The following is a 5,306-nucleotide window of genomic DNA, read 5'->3' as shown; positions in this document are numbered from 1 at the left end:
ATTCTGCCACCATTAACTCAATGCCCCTTAAGCAGAAACTCTTCTTCCTTCACTCATGGTAACCACTGGTCAAGTTTGAGTTCTTTGCTTTTTAAACAAAATCATTTTCTTGATATTATATTCACCTATCATATACTTCCATAGTTAAAGCACTTTTTTTTCCTCATTAAACTTTGTTTTAATGGGTCTCAAAATCCTATGACAAAATTTTGGTCAAGTTATTTTCCTTTTAAAAAGTACTGATTTTAAAAACTAATAACTGAAAACTGCCACACAAAAGAAACATACGGTCCACAAACATTCTTTTCCTTCTGAAAGTTTTACGATGCATTGTCGTCATCAACCAGTCTTTCACTATGAAACTTAAAAGGCCAATTGAGAAAAACAGTGCTGAGACCGTTCTTCCACCCCTGATTAAGACTGGAGTGGCAGGTGTGATGGGTAATATTCATTTAGCCTTCTGAGCCTTCTGGGCAGACTTGGTGACCTTGCCAGCTCCAGCAGCCTTTTTGTCCACTGCCTTGATGACACCCACAGCAACTGTCTGTCTCATATCTCGGACAGCAAAACGACCCAGAGGAGGATAGTCGGAGAAGCTTTCCACACACATGGGCTTGCCAGGCACCATGTCAACAATGGCAGCATCACCAGACTTCAAGAACTTGGGGCCATCTTCCAACTTCTTGCCAGAACAGCGATCAATCTTCTCTTTGAGCTCAGCAAACTTGCAGGCGATGTGTGCAGTGTGACAGTCCAGTACAGGTGCGTATCCAGCACTGATCTGGCCTGGATGGTTCAGGATGATCACCTGAGCAGTGAAGCCAGCTGCTTCCATTGGTGGGTCATTTTTGCTGTCACCAGCCACATTGCCACGGCGAACATCTTTGACAGAGACGTTCTTGACATTGAAGCCTACATTGTCCCCAGGCAGAGCTTCACTCAAAGCTTCATGGTACATTTCAACAGACTTCACTTCAGTGGTAACATTGACTGGAGCAAAGGTGACCACCATTCCAGGTTTCAGAACCCCAGTTTCCACTCTGCCCACAGGGACAGTCTCCGATACCACCAATCTTGTACACGTCCTGGAGAGGCAGGCGCAGGGGCTTGTCAGTTGGGCGGGTGGGTGGCAGGATGCAATCCAGGGCTTCAAATAGCGTGGTCCCACTGGCATTGCCATCCTTGCGGGTAACCTTCCACCCCTTGAACCAAGGCATATTAGCACTTGGTTCCAGCATGTTGTCACCATTCCAACCAGAAATTGGCACAAATGCTGCTGTGTCAGGGTTGTAGCCAATTTTCTTAATGTAGGCGCTGACTTCCTTAACAATTTCCTCATCTCTCTTCTGACTGTGGGGTGGCTCAGTGGAATCCATTTTGTTAACACCAACAATTAACTGTTTCACACCCAGTGTGTAAGCCAGAAGGGCATGCTCCCGGATCTGCCCATTCTTGGAGAGACGAGCTTCAAATTCACCCACACCAGCAGCAACAATAAGGACAGCACAGTCAGCCTGTGATGTGCCTGTAATCATGTTTTTAATGAAGTCTCTGTTTCCGGGGACATCGATGATGGTCACATAGTACTTGCTGGTCTCAAATTTCCACAGGGAAATATCAATGATGATGCCACGTTCTCGTTCGGCTTTCAGCTTATCCAAGACCCAGGCATACTTGAAGGAGCCCTTCCCCATCTCAGCAGCTTCCTTCTCGAATTTTTCGATGGTTCTCTTGTCGATCCCACCACAGTTGTAGATCAGGTGACCAGTTGTGTTGGACTTGCCAGAATCGACGTGTCCAATGACGACGATGTTGATATGGGTCTTTTCCTTTCCCATTTTGGCTTAGGCTTTTGCGATGGTTTTCACCAACACCTATATTCTGGCGGCAAACCCGTTGCGAAAAAGGAGTTAAATCACTTTTTAAAGAGTTGTGTATTTACCATCCCAATCAGTTCTAATTCTCCCTCTCCCTCCTGTATTCATTGTTTGCTCCACAAATGCATTCCTTGTTTACTCTCCAAATTGCCTCACACTCCTCCCTTTCCCCATATAGTCTCTATGCACCCACTCCTTCTGTGTGTTACAAACTGGAGAACCTAGAAGAAACAATATAAAACAAAAACAAACAGCAAGAAGAAAATAATAATATAAAGATAAAAATGAAAGTAGAGTGTCTGAAAGAAGAGACCACTGCCAATTATTTTAAAAGCTAGAGAAGAAATTTTTGTCATGGAACAAGCGAAATATATTTGAGCCTAGAGTACATCCAGGTTGCGTCCAGAGGGAAGCCAGCTGAGCAAGTATCATTATACCATTGTTCGATCAATCATAATGAAGTTTACAATAATCTATGTCTAACAGTAAAGCTTTTTTAGTCTCTCACCTTAGCTAGAGGGGATCCGCCAGGCACACAGTAATCTGACAGATGTTGGGTACCCACTGTCCTCCACAGCCTTCTACAAAATGGACGCTCACAATTTAAGCTCTGATACTTTCCCCCTCGTCATATTTGGATTTTGTTCTCATCATCTTTGGATCACATAAGTTGATGTGCTTCTTCCATGTGGACTTCATTGACACATCACTTAGATGGCTGCTTGTTTGGATTTAAGCCTTTAGAACCCCAGACACGATTCCATTTGATAGCTGGACACCATGTGCTTTCTTCACTACACTTGACTAATTACATGAAAGTAAGTATTTGGCAGGGCCATGTTATAAGAACTAACTGTTCGTAAAAGAAGAAAAGAGAAAAAAATGATTAGGGCAAAGACTGTACAGATGTGCTTTATACAATTGATGTATGTATATGTATGAACTGTGAAAAGAGTTGTATGAGCCCCAATAAATTGTTAAAATAAAAAAAAATAAAATAAAAAGAAACATAAAAAAAAAAGAACTAACTGTTCTTGGATTGGGGCTACAATTAAGTGGACGCCCAGAATCCATCTGCTTGTCTCTGGCAAAGTAAAGTCTTCTTTACTTTGGTGGTCATATTATGACAAAAATAAAACCAATACCCAACAAGAACAATAGCAACAACAAACAAAAGACAGAAAAACAAAGAAACAAAAAGGAAAACATTGCCAATCATTTCCCTGGGGTATAATGCGATTGCATTGATAACATCAATAATTTATCCAATGACATAGAATTTAAGATAAGGTTGAGAGGAGGAGTTTACATGAGTATAGCCCAACTGCTAGCTACAGGCCACGAGTTGTTCCCTTGTACAGATTGATTGCTTAATTGATGGAACTCTGTTTACATTGAGCATGGAGATTGGTGCTAGGAGAAATTTTCCTGTACTATTTCTTACAAGTGCAGATTCTTGCATTTTGGATTAGGCACAGACCCACGGGGTTTTGAGGGGCTGGAGGCTTTTGGCTTACCTCAGTGGAAGCTGGATGGGGCTTAACCATGGCACTGTCTCCGCTGGAGCCAGGATCATTTGGAGTCTGTAGGGGGACTTGGTCTCCACACAGCCACAGTTTGCTGCCACCTACTTGAGGGCAGGGAATCGACCCTTGAAGCTCCACAGGCAGAGATCAGGGTTCAGATACATTGTTACTTTTGGTTCCATCTCTGCTCTGTATCCCTCCCCCCCCCCCACAGTCGTGGAGGGCTGTGCAGGGGCTTTTTCTCAAGTCAGCCACAGCTTGCCGCCACCTTTGGGGAAGGGACTAAACAGTGGCAGCACCATGAGTGAGGATCAGGACTCAGCTACATTGTTGCTTTTGTTTCCCTCTCTTCTCTATATCCCCCCAGAGTCTATGTTGGCTTACTTTTTAATTTTTTTCTCCTCTTTCTCTCTTTCCTGTTCTCTCACTCTTTCCGGCTAACTTCCAGACCACTCCCCCTAGCCTAGGGGGATAGGAAAGAAAGAAAAATTCCTCAAGATAATACAAACTATATATGAAAAACCAACATCCAATGTGGTAGTCAATGGAGAAAAGACTAACACAATTCCACTGAAAAGGGGGACCAGACAAGAATGTCCCTTGTTCCCACTCTTATTTAATATCATGCTGGAGGTTTTAGCTAATAGCATAAGCCAAAGAAAATACATCAAATGTATTTGCCTGGTGAAGGAAGAAGTGAAACTACCATTATTTGCATATGATATGATTTCATATATGGAAAATCCCAAAAGTTCCGCAAGGGGAGTACTGGAAGCAATAGAGGAGTTTGGCAGAGTGGCAGGATACAAGATCAACAAACATAAGTCCATAGGACTGTTATACACATCAGATAAGACCACAGAAGGGGAGACCAAAAGGTGAGACCCTTCACAAGAGCCAAACACAAATTGAAATATCTAGGGATATGCCTGACTAAAAGAACAAAATATCTACATGGGGAAAACTACAGAACACTATTACATGAAACCAAGAGCGATCTCAACAAATGGAAGAATATCCCATGCTCATGGATTGGAAGACTCAATATAGTCAAGATGGTCAGTTCTGCCAAAGGCACTATATAAGTTTAATGCAATCCTGCTACAATTACTCTCATCTTTCTTCAAAGAAATGGAAAAGCTAATGACCAACTTCATATGGAGAGGGAAGAAGTCCAGAATTAGCAGAGAACCCCTCAAGAAGAAGGACACAGTGGGAGAGTTTGTTTCACCTGGCTTTAGCACATACTATACAGCCACAGTTGTCAAAAACGCATGGTATTTGTAAAATTACAGATACTCGGAACAATGGAAAAGAACTGACAACCAAGAAATAAAATCATCAGCATACAGACAACTGATTTTTGATAAGGGCCCCAAAAATATCCAATGGGAAGCAGATGCCCTCTATAACAAGTGATGCTGGAAAAAAATGGATATTTATGTGCAGAAAAATGAAGCAATATCCTTATCTCACTCCATGCAGAAGAATAAACTCAAGGTGGGTCACAGACCTTGAAGTTAACTCCAAACTATTAGGGCCATCAATGAGGGAATTGGGACCAACTTGAAAACTTTGGCACAGGGAATACATAGGCTAACAGAAATAGGGAAGGACACAAACACAGAGGAGGCACAAATTGACAAATGGGATATACTGAAGATTAAACACCTGTGTACATCAAAAGAATTCACCAAGAGAGCAATAAGAGAGTCCATGGACTGGGAAAACATCTTTAGCAATGACCCATCAGACAAAGCCCTTATTACTAAAATCTACAATACTCTGCTCACTTCCAAAAAGAAAAAAACTAATTGCCCACTGACGAGTTGACCAAAGGACCTGAAGAGAAGTTTCACGGGGCCAGAAATCCAAATGGCTGACAAACATATGAGAAAATATT

General features: G+C 42.2%; 1 pseudogene; it reads right to left on the bottom strand.

The window, feature by feature from the left end:
* Positions 1 to 370: 370 nt before the first annotated feature.
* LOC142434444 (elongation factor 1-alpha 1 pseudogene) lies at positions 371 to 1,900 on the bottom strand (annotated as a pseudogene).
* Positions 1,901 to 5,306: the final 3,406 nt, after the last annotated feature.

This window comes from Tenrec ecaudatus, chromosome X, assembly GCF_050624435.1.
Source record: "Tenrec ecaudatus isolate mTenEca1 chromosome X, mTenEca1.hap1, whole genome shotgun sequence".
Lineage (NCBI taxonomy): Eukaryota > Metazoa > Chordata > Mammalia > Afrosoricida > Tenrecidae > Tenrec > Tenrec ecaudatus.
This window is presented reverse-complemented; position numbering and strand designations above follow the sequence as displayed.